Source organism: Brassica oleracea, chromosome C4, assembly GCF_000695525.1.
Source record: "Brassica oleracea var. oleracea cultivar TO1000 chromosome C4, BOL, whole genome shotgun sequence".
Lineage (NCBI taxonomy): Eukaryota > Viridiplantae > Streptophyta > Magnoliopsida > Brassicales > Brassicaceae > Brassica > Brassica oleracea.
The window spans coordinates 19,202,769-19,218,039 of record NC_027751.1 but is presented as its reverse complement, the minus strand read 5'-3'; positions in this window follow the sequence as shown (position 1 = coordinate 19,218,039).

Sequence of the window (15,271 nt, the reverse complement as noted above, 5' to 3'; positions counted from 1 at the left end):
CATTTCTTAGCATAAATAAAAGTGCAGGCTTTACCTTGGGAGTATCGATCACAGGATGCAAGGATTTTCAAACAAGTATCTGGACCTGCAGGTAAAAGTTAATTTCTATCCTCTCTCTCTACTAATTTTCTCTCTCAGTCAAAGTCTGCTTATATTTGCAAGATCATTGACCAAAATTGGACAGGCTTCCATGAATCAAGCCTTAATGGTGGTTGCCACCAAGTCCTATTCACTTCTTTTTGACCTATATCCTATGATTATTTGTGAAGCAAACCCTAATGGTTGTAGCCACCAAGTCATGTTCTAATCTTTTACCTATAGAATTCTTATGAAGCAAGCCGTAATGGTTGTAGCCACCATGTCATGTTCGAATCCCTTCCTAATAAATCTCTAATAGATAATAAATATATATATATATATATATATATATATATATTACTATATGTATAATTTTAATCTATATTTAGAAAATAGAGAGAGAGAGGGTGATAAATCTATCTACACACGGCTTTACCTTCCAGACTTATTTGAAGAATCTGATCCCATGTATACCAAGCCCCAAGACAAGCAGTTGTGTCAAGTTTAGCGTTGGAGGTCAGCTTTGGTTCCTTCAAACAATCTCAACAAGTGGAAATAGTTGACAGGTTGATCCACTTTAGTATCTTTAGTACTATCTGCAATCAGTAAGTCTGGAATGGTGCTAAAGAGTGGTTAGATAACAAGAAAAAATCTAATAAGTTCATTCTCCCCTTCTTGACTAAATAAAAACTTTTTCAAAACATTTTAATAAGACTCATGAATAAACTACTATCAGTAAACTTCCCCCCAGACATAAACTACACTGTCCCTAATGTAAATTCAGTCGGAGTTATGGTGATAACTAAATCATAAGGATTAAATGTAACAAGTTAGAACGATAAACCATACCAGAATAGATGTCGACCGATGTAAAGGTGTTGATATCAGTCGCGGCAGGTGATGTTCTGTCGATCGATGTCGGCATTGTTTCGTCGGTCGATACTCACGGCAATCGTCTACTCGAATCTTTTTTTTTGTTTGATGACCTGCAATAAATAAAAACCAATATAAATACTAGATTAATATAACCGATTAAATATTACTAATAGTGGGTTCCCTCCCACTCAGCGCTTTGTTATAGTCATTTAGTGTTGAAAGCTGGAACGTGCTGGGAAAAAAGTGTCCATCTCATCTCTGCGCTTGTTGAACCATGTACCAGTGAAATCTCGTATTGCTTCATCTCCTCTGCGCCATTTTTCCTTTATTGTTGCAGTTGTGTTTTCCATCTTCTGCAATCTATCTCCTAGACTCTCAAGGTTGAACTGATGTCTTCTGAGTGTGGCGTAAGTATCAGCTGAGATCTCTTCTCCCTGGTTGTGTGTATCAGACATATCTGATGTCACCTTAGGTACTAGCAAGCCTCGGTTTGTAGCTTCGTCGACCGATTTCTGTCTATGAATGTCGGTCGATTTTTTGTTGCGTCTGTCTATCGATGCTGATGCTTCTGGTCGACGGGCAATGTAACTCTGAATCTCCACTATTTCCCTTTGTATTGTTTCTATCTGAGAAGTCAAAGCACTCATGCTAAGGTCCATTGGGAAATAGATGTCATCACATCTCCTATCAAGCCTCTCTTCTGTTGTGTCCAGAGTTTTGTAGATCTCTTCTACCAACTGATCAATCTCTGCTTTGGTGTGAAAATTTGGTTGAGACTTCATTGGGTGTGAGTTCTTTGAGTCTTCGTCGATCGATGTTGAGTGGTGTCTGTCGATCGATGCTGGTCGATGTTTGTCGGCCGCATGCTGAATTTTTTCTATGTCTTACCTCATCTCCTCCATGCATGTAGTCAACCATCTGATGCTATCATTAAGTGGATAGTAGACACCATCAAGCTTCATCTGGAAATCCCCTTCATACTTCTCTTGGGCTCCACGGACTCCATAGAACATCTCATTGATCTCGTCCTTGGTGTAGATCTCTGGTACCAGCTTGGTCTGTGAGAATGAGCTAGCATGTTCTGGAAGACATATGTAGATGTGCTCATCTCTCGAAGCTCTTTCCATTAGCTTTTTGATATCATCCTTGGATACATTGATGATGTGTCCATCCACATCTCTTGTACATCCCTGATCATCTCTGTAGACTCCATACTCATCCTTTTCTTCCAGTAGAATTTTCTGGTTCCAAACAGGTCCAAGGCTCTTCTGCCGAATTATGGATGTCTGTCGATCGATGGTGGAAGGCTGTTGTCGATTGACGGATGAGTGTGATGTCGATTCTTCCGCTTGAAGCGATTGTCTATGCCACCAGCTGTGTCATATAACTCTTTTATAACCCTCTGCTGATGTGCTGGGACGGTGCGTTTGTTGCATGAAGAGATTATCTGCTCCATTAGCCATCTGAAGAATGTCTGCAATGTCAAATTCATTATGTGTTAGATACTAGTTATGAAATTTAGAGTTTTCGCTTACAGTGGATTTTTGTTTTGGACGCGATCGATGATGGATGGTTGTTGTCGATCGATGGTTGGTTGGCTCTGTCGATAGGATGGCTCAAACGTGTCCTTTTCCCAATAGCTTCTGCTCGTTGTTGATCTGCTTCATCACGTCTTTGCATGTTGAGAAGTTCCTCATATGTGAAACTTTCATGAAGTTTATCTGCTCCAGGCTCATGAATTTTCGTTTATACTGCATAGCTTTCTTGATGGTGATCATCTGCCCAACTGCCAATCAAGTAGTCTCCTTCTCGTACACGGTCGACTCAAGTGTCGATCGATGGGAAGTAGGCAATGTCGGTCGATGCTCGTTTTCGTCTTGTTTGAAGAGGATGGATGTCGATCGATGTTGAGCATGTTCTGTCGATCGACGGCGCATTCCTTTCCAAGAGGAATGGTGGAGAAGTCTATTTTCCTCTTCAAGAGCGGCTTTGTACTCTATAGCTCGCTCCTTCTCAAAATCTTCATCATATTCCTCCGTATGCATGGTGTCTTTGGTGTGTACTGCCATGGTGGGATTGTAGTAGTCGTTCTCCCAATCGTTTGGACTACTGTCGACCGATTCTTCTTTGGGAGTGTCAGTCGATATCTGGCGGGCGCTGTCGATCGATGTTGCTGTGTGTGTTTCGATCGATGCAGAGTATTCTGTCTCATACTCAGCTCCACAGTGGCATGCTGCGATGAGTCCTGGATCATTAATACTTCTGGAGGACCTCTGTGGCTTCTTGACTGGAATAGGGTTGTAGTGGACATGAGGATCTATGAGTACCAGGCACAACTGGTTGGTTTGCAAGTTGCACACTGCTCCTACTGTTTACAAGAAAGCTCTCCCAAGTAATAAAGAAGAGTTCCAGTTTAGCTTGATGTCCAAGACATGGAAATCAACTGGAACTAGGGCATTACCAATCTGCACCTCTAGGTGTCTCACAACTCATCCTGAGCTCCTCTGAGAACAATCCACAAAAGTGAATGATTCCTTGGAAGGCTCCACCTGCAGACCCAGATGGTCTGCCATAACCCTAGGTAGGATGCTGACTGATGCTCATGTGTCGCACATAGCATGTGGGAACTCAATACCTTTCACCGTACCTGGTATTGCAAATTGCACTCTTCTTATTCAGTGTAATCCTCTTCTTCATCTTTTCTCTAGCTTCACAGAACATTCTCCTAATGTCTTCTTCCGTCTCTCTGGTTACTCTGAAGAACATCCACAATCTGTGGGTAAAATAAGCCTCCACGAATGGCTTTTCCAAAGGAATCCTGAAGACTCTCTTTTGAAAACTTTCTCTTTCGTTTTCATTAGCTCCCCTCTTCAGATGTTTCACCACTTTTTCCTTTTTTTTTCTCAGGGTTCTTCCCATAGGATCCCTATCAACTTTCATAGGATCTGCTGTATCATCTGAAGGTGTTCTGATGGTCTTTGGTGGGTTATCTGAAAGTTTGGGTCGTGGCTTGAGTGCATTGAGACGTGCAACAACTATCTTTGGCATCTGCACTCGGTATGTAAAAGGTGCTCGTCGATCGATGGGTGCTGGAGGTTGTCGATCGATGGCGGTCTCTTTCTGTCGATCGACGATGGGATCAGAATGTCGATCGATCTTGACGTAAAAAAGGGCTGAGCGGATGTGGGTGTCTTGCTGCGAACTCCTCGTGAGTTAGGATCCTCACGACATTGCAGGATGCGCTTGACTCTGTAGGTATCATCGATCGATGCTCTGGAGAGCCTGTCGATCGATTGTGATTGAAGTTTGTCGATCGATGTTCGAAGTCCGGCGTCGATCGACACCAATGCGATCCGCCGAAACTCATCAAGCGAAATACTTCAAAATCTCCTTCCTGCAGCTTTTCCTGCTTCACTACTTGCCAGAAATCTTGCCTCTTAACAGCTTCTTCTGTCTGAGCAACCTGCATTTCCAGCTTCTTCACATGAGTGCTCAAAGTCTCAAACTTTGTGTTCAGGTTGGTGTAGACAGAATCAATCTTCCCATTGAAGTCCACCTCATGCATTGCTGTCCCTCAAGAACCCTATCAAACATCTCTTCAATCTTGCTCTCTTGAGTAGGTGGTGGTGGTTTCTGGTAGTAGGAGTTTCCATAACCCCTGTTGTTGTAGTTGTTGCTGTAGGGTTTCTGGTGCTGTGAACTTTGGTTTAAATTTTTCCTATTTCCATAGGAGTTTCTGTTTCCACCCTGGTTTCCAGAGCCATGAAATCCAGTTCCACTGATGAAGTTCACATCTTCTTCTTCCTCTGCTCTACCCTCTGTGTCTACAGCCTCTGCATCTTCAACCAAACAGACCTGCTTCCTGAGAAGCTTGTGAACACTGTCCAACTTTGCCCTCACTTCATCCATCTGATCATTCCCAGGAATGGTGGCGGATTTCTTCCTTTCAAAATTAGTGTTCTTGGTGCTGCAGCTGGATGCTAAGTTCTCAACAACTTTCACAGCCTCCTCTGGATTCCTGGTGTTGAAGTTCCCATTGCTGGAAGCATCAAGAGCCATCTGGAACTTGATAGACCATGGATTTGATCCACTTTTACCCATGGTTTATAGGTGTTTTTACTACTAATTATTATATTATAGAGTCTATTTATTATATTTATAAGATCATGAGGGATTTGGAGATAAGTGATGATTTTTGAGCATTTTAGAGATATTTGGAGCAAGCACCCGAGATGACCATCGAGCTCGACCATCGGTCGATATTGAGGAACAAATATCGATCGATGTTCACATCAGAACTTCGATCGACAGCGAAGCGCGCAGAAAGCCCGTTTGGTCACAGCCGACTTGAAGCCCAAGTCTTCACCAATTTACAAGATTACCCATGGCGAGTTTTAACCTAATTATATAAGCTTTGCCACCATGTTAGAGGCAAAGTGTGCTTTCTTGTGTTTCTAGTTTTACGATTATCAGCAAAGATTTTTTAGGATTTTGATAGATTGGAGAGAAGATCCAAAGTTATATTTTCACCAATTTACAAGATTACCCATGGCGAGTTTTAACCTAATTATATAAGCTTTGCCACCATGTTAGAGGCAAAGTGTGCTTTCTTGTGTTTCTAGTTTTACGATTATCAGCAAAGATTTTTTAGGATTTTGATAGATTGGAGAGAAGATCCAAAGTTATATTTATGATTAGAACTCCATTAATATCTATTTATTATTTTAATGAAGTTTTCTTACCTAATTGATGTTATGAATTGCTTGGCCATGTCTGAGTAGTTCCATTGTTAGATTTTAGGGTTTAAATAGGTTAGCCCCAACTATAGATTGCTGAGTTGTGATAATAATCATTAGGATTGTCATTAATGCCTGATTCTAGATTAGTTACCTAGAACTTGCTCTAGGATTGTTAGATAAAATCGATAGCTTCATTCTCATCCTGAAAGCATTCTACTTGAGCTAAGTTTCTTGCTAAGAGTAAGGCGAGAGGTCATCTAGTGAGCTTAGTGAGCATCATTCAACTCGCGCATAAAGCTTAACTAGAAGCGCGTCGATCGATATACGTATTGGATAATCGATCGACAGAGTGAAAGGTGTATAGATCGATATCCCTATAGGATAATCGATTGACACTTGCTATTGATCGAACACATTTGTTTGGGTCATCAGATCTAGTTAATAGACAAGTCCAGAAACGCGAGAGCTGATTGACTTGCTGCTTAGTAGTTGAGCTGTACATTATCATGCATGCAACTCATTAAGCATCTATAGGATTATAATTCCAAGTTTCCTAAATAAAACCCCTAAGTCTAGCTATTTCCTTTTAAGCACCAAAACCTCAACCAATCAATCGACCAATTACTTGCTCAACAAAACTGCAAATTTACATTTTATTTTTTAAACCATCCAACTTAACAAATCTCATTAGATTTATTAGGTTCCCTAGCTCCTTGTGGATTTGATCCCTAAGTACTGCAATTGAACCTCTTATTTGAGAGAGTAAATTCACTCTTTAGGGTAATTTGAGTGATATCAAATTTGGCGCCGTTGCCGGGGAGCTTTGATCGCCTATTAGATTTAATTTAGTTAAGTTTCTGACATAAAAAATTTTCTTGGATTTTCAGGTACATGCCCAGCAGTACCAGAAGCGACAAGGAAACTCAATTGCTATTCTCACCAGATACTGCAAGTTTGGAGCGGTCAATCCGCAAAGAAGCACGCTCCTCATCAATCGACAACAACGCTTGTTCGTTGCTCGTTTCTCGTCAACCACTGTTGACCCATGCACTAGTCCCGTCTACCGATACACGCTCACCACCGTCGACCGAAGACACTCATCTCCCGTCGACCGACATCCTCCATCCGACATCGATCGATACTTCAGTCCGAACATCGATCGATACTGAGCCGCGAGACATGGTTACGACTTTGATTCTTGTACGTGGTAAGAGAGGAGACCTGTATGACCAGGAATGTCATTTGCGTAATGCAACAGGTCAAAGGATAAATACTCAGGGGGCTGCAATCCCTGAGTCTGAAGCTACAGGAGCTACTCTACCTGTAGATGAGGCCGTTCGACCCAGAACATTGGCTGACTACAACCGTCCAGATCAGTATATACCAACATATCAGCCATTCGACCTCCAACTATTCAGAGGGATTTCGAGTTGAAGCCGCAGTACTACACACTCGTGGGATAGACACCCTACTATGGTTATCTCACGAGCATCCTATGGACCATCTGGAGAGGTTCGAGGATCTCATATCTGCTATTAAAGTCGAGGGAGTCTCTGAAGGCTACCTCATATGCAAGCTCTTCAAGTACTCACTTGCTGGAGATGCTTCGCATTGGCTTAAGCAGCTACCCCTAGGATCCCTAACATCCTGGAGCGACATCAAGAAAGCATTCTTATGCAACTTCTTTGATGAAGCACGTGTTGAAGACTTGAGGAGCACGATTGCTACATTCACTCAGGAGCCTGCAGAATCATTCAGAAGCTCCTGGATTAGATTCAAGTCTTACCAGAGAGACTGTCTACACCATGGATTCAATGAAGTACAACTGCTCAGTACTTTCTACAGAGACATCGCTGGGCAGTACCAGATGGCTCTTGATTCTTCTAGCAATGGAAACTTCAACATCAGGAATCCAGAGGAGGCAGTGAAGGTCATTGAAAACCTAGCATCTAGCAGCAGCACCAAGAACACTGACTTTGAGAGGAAGAGATCTGCCACCATCCTTGGGAATGATCAGATGGATGAGGTGAAGGCAAAGCTGGAGACTGTTCACAAGCTTCTCAGGAAGCAGGTCTGCTTGGTTGAAGATGCCGAGGCTGTAGACACAGAGGGTAGAGCAAAGGAAGCAGATGTTAACTTCATCAGTGGAACTGATTCCAAGGTTCTGGAAACCAAGACAGAAACAGAAACTCCTATGGAAATAGGGGTAATTTCAACCAGAGTTTGCAGCACCAGAAACCCTACAGCAACAACATGGGTTATGGAAGCTCCTACTACCAGAATCCACCACCGCCAACTCAAGAGAGTAAGATTGAGGAGATGCTTGATAGAGTTCTTGAGGGACATCAGCACATGACAGTGGACTTCAATGAGAAGATTGATTCTGTCTACACCAACCTGAACACAAAGTTTGAGACTTTGAGCACTCATGTGAAGAAGCTTGAGATGCAGGTTGTTCAGACAGGAGAAGCTGTTAAGAGGCAGGGAGCCTTTACAAGAGGGGTAGAAGATGATGTGATGAAGCGCCACGTGAATGCCATCATTGGGGATGATTTCTGGCAAGTGGTGAAAGAAGAGAAGCTGCAAGAAGGACATTTCGAAGTAGAGAGTCTGATGAGTTTTGGCGGATCGCATTGGTGTCGATCGACGCCAAGCCAAGAACATCGGTCGACAAAAGTCATCAAAAACCGATTGACATCCTCTCCTGGACATCGATCGACAACACCTACGGAGTCAACCGCATCTTGCAATGCCGTGAGGATCATGACTCACGAGGAGTTCGCAGCAAAACACCCACATCCGCCCAGCCCTGTCTACGTAAAAATCGATCGACATTCTGACCCCGTCATCGATCAACATCAGGAGACCGCCATCGATCAACAACCACCAGCGCCCATCGATCGACGAGCACCTATTATGTACCGAGTGCATATTCCAAAGATAGATGTTGCACGTCTTAATGCACTTAGGCCCAAACCCAAACCTTCAGAAAACCCACCAGAGGCCGTCAGGACACCTTCAGAAGAAGAAACTGATTCTATGGAGGTTGATAGGGTTCCTACGGGAAGAACCCTAAGGAGAGGAAAGGAAAAAGTGGCGAAACATCTGAAGAGGGGGGCTAATGAAAAGGAAAAGGAAATTTTCCGAAAAAGAATGTTCAGAATTTCTCTAGATAATCCATTCGATGAGGCTTATTTTTGACCCACAAATTGTGGATGTTCTTCAGAGAAACCAGAGAGACAAAAGAAGATACTAGGAGAATGTTATGTGAAGCTAGAGAGCAGATGAGGAAGAGGGATACATTGAAGAAGAAGAGTGATCCTAGGAAATTTGCAATACCATGCACGGTGAAGGGTATTGAATTCCCACATGCCTTGTGCGACACAGGAGCATATGTTATGTGAAGCTAGAGAGCAGATGAGGAAGAGGGATATATTGAAGAAGAAGAGTGATCCTAGGAAATTTGCAATACCATGCACGGTGAAGGGTATTGAATTCCCACATGCCTTGTGCGACACAGGAGCATCAGTCAGCATCCTACCTAGGATCATGGCAGACCATATGGGTTTGCAGGTGGAGCCTTCCTAGGAATTATTCACTTTTGTGGATTGTTCTCAGAGAAACCCAGGAGGAATTGTGAGAGACCTAGAGGTGCAGATTGGTAATGCCCTAGTTCCAGTTGATTTCCATGTCTTGGACATCAAGCTAAACTGGAACTCTTCTCTATTACTTGGGAGAGCCTTCTTGTCAACAGTGGGAGCAGTATGCAACTTGCAAACCAACCAGTTGTGTCTAACACTCATCGATCCTAAACCCTATTCCAGTCAAGAAGCCACATACGACCTCCAGAAGAATAAACGATCCAGGAATCACTGCAGCATGCCACTGTGGAGCTGAGTACGAGACATAATACTCGGCGTCGATCGAAACTCACACTGCAACATCGATCGACAGTGCCCAGAAAAAATCCACCGACGCAGAAGAAGAATCGGTCGACAATAGTCCAGAGTATTGGGAGAACAACTGCCATAATCCCATCCTGGCAGTAAACGATGCACCACCTGAAACCCGCAAAGATTTGTATGATGTAGAATACAGAAAGAAAGGAATTCTAGTCTACAAATTTCGCCCTCTAAAACCAGAAATTCAGCACAAGTGGAAACAGATTCACTTCTTGCAGAAGCCTGTGGAAAAGGAACTCGCTTCAGCCGAATCAGTGGAGCAGACAGACGAGCGGCGATCGACATCGAGGTACAAGAGTCGATCGAAAGGTCCAAGAAGAAATCGTTCGATGTTAACATCTCCCCACCGATCGATAGACGTCAAGAATTCGGCAGAAGAGCTTTTGACCTTTTTGGAACCAAAAAATTCTACTGGGAAGAGAAAGATGAGTATGGAATCTACAGAGATGATCAGGGATGTGCAAGAGATGTGGATGGACACATCATTAATGTGTCTAAGGAGGAGATCAGAAAGCTACTGGAAAGAGCTTCAGGAGATGAGCACAACTACATCTGTCTTCCAGAACATGCTTGCTCATTCACACAAACCAAGCAAGTACCAGAGATCTACACCAAGACGAGATCACGAGATATTCTACGGAATCTGCGGTGAACAAGAGAAGAACAAAGAAGACTTCCAGATGAAGCTTGATGGAGTCTACTATCCATTGAATGATAATATTAGTTGGTTAACTACTTGCATGGAAGAGATGAGGCAAGACATAGCCAGAATTCAGCGTGCGACCGACGTTTCTCGCTCAACATCGATCGACAGACATCGATTGCCATCGATCAACAGTCGCTTACATGCATCGATCGACAACCGCTTACCAGCATCGGTCGACGACAATCCACCACACTCACATACGATGAAGTCTCAACCAGATTTTCACACCAGGGAAGAGATAGATCAGTTGGTAGAAGGGATCTACAGAGCTCTGGAAACTACAGAAGAGAGGCTTGATAGGAGATGTGATGACATCTATTTCCCAATGGATCTTAGCATCAGTGCTTTGACTTCCAAGGTTGAAGCTATTCAAGGGGAATTAGTGGAGATTCAGAGTTACATTGCCCGTCGACCAGAATCATCAGCCTCAATCGACAGACGCAATAATAAATCGACCGACACTCACAGACAGACATCGGTCGATGACGTTACAAACCGAGGGAGGCTAGTGCAAAAGGTGACATCAGATATGTCTAATACACACAACCGTGAAGAGGAGATCTCAGCTGACACATACGCCACAGCTATGAGACATCAGTTCTATCTTGAGAGTCTCGGAGATAGATTGAAGAAGATAGAAGATGCAATGGCGCAGAGGAGATGAAGTGTTGGGGTCAAAATCGGTCACGACGGAATCAATGTCTGAAAATCCGTAAAAATCAGCATGAACGTTTTTACGAAAAGTAATCTTCGTAAAGAAATATTTACGAAGAGTCTTGCGGTAAAATCTTGTTCAAATCTCAATCGAACCACTAAATACCAATTGTCCGAAGCAACAGACACGTATCCAAATCGGCCACGGACAAGTTCAAGTATGGCCATCAGACCACGCACAAGCGAAGCTCGGTCGTTACACACGATACGTAGCGACCGAGCACGCACATGGCTCGGTCGGGCTCGGTCGCTACGTAGCACGCACATGGCTCGGTCGCTACGTAGTGACCGAGTTTGAGCCAAAGATCGATCGCTACGTAGCGACCGAGCACGCACACGGCTCGGTCGTTACGTAGCGATCGGGCTCTCCCAAAACGTCGATACGACACGAATCCATGCATTCTCGTCTACTCTTTAAATGCTATCTCCCGTAGCCGTGGCTAAATCATTCTATGTTTCCCATCACGCTAAGTCCTCAGTCAAACTTTACGATAAAAACCGCGGGAATTTTGCTTTTATCAAAGAAACCATAATAAACGTTTCGAGCAAAAGACGGTCGAAAGAGACCTAAGACGAAGCTCGAAGCCCACTTACGATTTCTTAACCAAAAGCTCATATGTCGTATGACGGTTTATGCTTGGTTCGTAAGGCAAGATAAATGTCAAGTTTCCGCGGATAAATGTGAAGTTCCAAAGATAATCACGAAGATCGGGAAAAATGGAATATCTCCATTTTTAAGCTATGACGGCTTAACTCCAGAAGGGGAAAAGCGTAAACCGACCTAGGAGCAAGTATATAAGGAGTCCTAGGCGAGAGGCACCAGGGACAACTTTTTAGACTCAGAATTCTCTTCACTTAGAAACTTTAGGCTTTATTCTAGACAAGTTCGGTTTCTATGACTTGCACTCAATTACTAGACGAACTCCCCCAAGCAGTTTGATCTCTTGTCCAGCTCTATCCATTGAACTACATTCGGCTTGATCCTCGAAAGGGGTATGTAGGCAGCCTTTAACAAGGTTCAGTCCGAAATCAATCAAAAACCTTTTCGGTATCTTTTTTGTCTTTTGTTATCGAGCTGCGACTCAACTAGGTTTAAGCTTTTAGGCCACTAGAACTAGGTAACTTTCTAACAGCCTTTGCGGCCAAAGCTTTTACGATCTCTTGTAATGATCGCAAAGCTCTAACGCGGATTCGAAATAAGATCTACTATTTTCTCTAAACTCGTTTGTTATCTTTTTATGATTTCCTCATCTATTTGGTCACTTGTCGTTGGCTCTCGCAGAGATCCGGGACCTCTGGGAAATTAGGGTTTTCCTAGTTTCCTAATTTAAACCTAAATCGACAATGCGAATTTCGGGTTACGGATTACTCTTACTCATGGCCACAAAATGCTTGATCGAAACGATGTCTGGATATTTGAAAGAAAAACTCGCAGCACTGACTGCTCCTATGGCCAACGCTTACGGAAGCTCCGTAGTGTTCAACAAAATCGAAAACTTAGTCGCGACCTTCCGCCACAGGAAGAGCACTAAAACGAGCTCGCGATTTCTCCCTCTAAACACAAAGGACAACAATAAAATCTATCCAACCCCGTAAAGTTCTTCTTATTACCGAGTTGGAGAACTCTCAGCTTGTTAGGGTTTGACCAAAAGATTTTTTTTCGGAAACTTTTCGGAAAAATAAAACTTGCTCTCCCAAAAACTGCGGAAAAACCTAGGTTATTCGCGGAAAAACCTTAGATTACTCGCAGAAAGAAGAAGAACATGAAATCCGGTACGCAACCCCCCATGGTTGTACTTCTTCTTAAATCGAACGAATACAAACATGTTCTTAAAACGCGAAACACAATTTTTTTTTTTAAGTCGCAAAGCGGCTGGGATTCTAGGTACGCAACCCCCACGGTTGTATTTCTTCTTGATAACTTTCGGAGAAACAAAGTTGATTTCTTGAAAATCATTCGAAACCTAAAAACGGTTGACGGAGACGAAACAAAGCAAAATGGAAGATCGTTTCCCTCACTGCTAAAATGTTTTCTGAAACCTAAGGTTTCATAAAATACTTAAGACTCGCTTTTATGGTAACATAAATCGTCGAATTCGAGTTTATTACGGAAAAATTATTCAGAACTTCCTCGGATCAATCTTGCAGAAAACGAGAAAATTTCTAATTAAGTTGAGTCGCAATAAATTAAGCTCGTCACAGCCAAAGTTTATGGTAATTGAACCCGGAAACTAAAGTTGCAGAAGAGCCGCAAAACATTACTTTTCCGAAAAAGGGCTCTTCTACAGCCGAACTCGAAAACATGTTTACGAAACAGCTTTCGTAAAATTAAACTCATATTAGTTTTGCGGAATAACTTTCGTAAAATTAATTTTGACAACATTTTACGAGACAGCTTTCATCAATCCAAACTTGAAAACATGTTTACGAAACAGCTTTCGTAAAATTAAACTCATAATAGTTTTGCGGAATAACTTTTATAAAATTAAGCTTGACAACATTTTACGAGACTGCTTTCGTCAATAGGAACTCAATAAAATTTTACGAAACATCACTCGTAAAATTAAACTCAGGAACATTTTTTACACAACTTTCGTAAAACTAAAATAATGACATTTTGCGGAATAACTTTCATAAAAGCTTGACAATATTTTCCGAAACAACTTTCGTAAAATTAAACTCGACAGTGTTTTACGGAACATCATTTGCAAAGTGAAAAGAGTTAATATTATATGATGAGACTTTCGTAGGGTCGTAAAGCTTAAGCCAAGCTCGGTCACTACGTAGAGATCGAGCACGAACACGGCTCGGTTGCCACGTAGCGACCGAGCTCAAGCCAAGCTCGGTCGCTACGTAACGTCCAAGCTCAAGCCAAGCTCGGTCACTATGTAGCGACCGAGCTCGAGCCAAGCTCGGTCACTATTTAGCGACCGAGCTCGAGCCAAGCTCGGTCGCTACGTAGCGACCGAGCTCGAGCCAAGCTTGGTCGTTACGTAGCGACCAAGCAAGTACACGGCTCATGCACTACATAGCGACCTGTCAGGCCTCAAATAGATCTTCCTTTGCGTTCTCTTTTGAATCCCGATCGAAACGCTTTTCGTTTCGTCTCAATCGGAATTTCTGTTGAGATTTTACGACGAAAACAAGTTAGACTTGTCTAAACTTCTTGGCTTGCTCCTGCTCGCTACATAGCGACCTGTCAGACCTCCAACTCGCTACATAGCGACCTGTCATGATGTGCCCCAGTCCATTGACCAGACCGATCAGAACGTTCCAGACGTCCCAGTTGAGGTTCATCCTACCGATCAGATCAAACAGACTGACCGGGCCGTGTATCGGACCCGTGAACGTCCGGATTGGAGCTTCATCCAGATCCTCGACCAGATGCTCGAACTGACCAAACTGAAGCCCGTCTCTCCCGGCCAACTCGACAAGTCAAGACTGATGGTCAAGTCAGAACCAACTTAGCTCGAGCCAATTTCGATTCAGACCATGGCTTCTCTCTTTTGGCTCGATTGGCTCGTACCGCATGTACCGACGACCGTGCTGATGATCTTTCTACCTTGTTCGATCCGATCATGGACTTTTCTTTTGGATATTTTTCTAAGGCAAGGATCCTTAAGCTAACAGAAGACTTGGGCTTTGTTGGAACGCAACTTGTCCGATCAGAACGTCCCACGGCCCATGCTAATCGTCCCTCCAATGTGCTGATCCTTACCGCTTTGGACTTAGCCGGTTTGGATGCATCTGGACAGAAGCCTAACGGTCACTTTGACAAGTTTTCTCTCTTTGTTTTCGTGTATTGACTAGATCTAGATCTAGATCTACTTTTCTATTTAATGCCTAGATCTACAAAACTCTATAAGTATGTAAACTCTTCATTGAGAATAATTAATCGATTTTTGCATAAACCTTTTGAGTTAAACTCTTTGTTCTTTGTCTATAACTTGTCTTGTTTCTTGGTGAGTCATATCCAAGCAAACACCTCTCTAAATCGTTGGTCTTGTGAATCATATCAAGCAACGGTTCGAGATTCTTCTTTTGGTGGACTTGTGAGTCATATCAAGCACCATATGAAGTTGGGAATATCGAAGGCCAATCCGCATCCTTCGTAAGACCCTTCAATCCATCTAGTTCTCCATATGGAGTTCATATCCAAATCTGATCCATTCGAGTGAGCCGATCTTAGGGTCCTT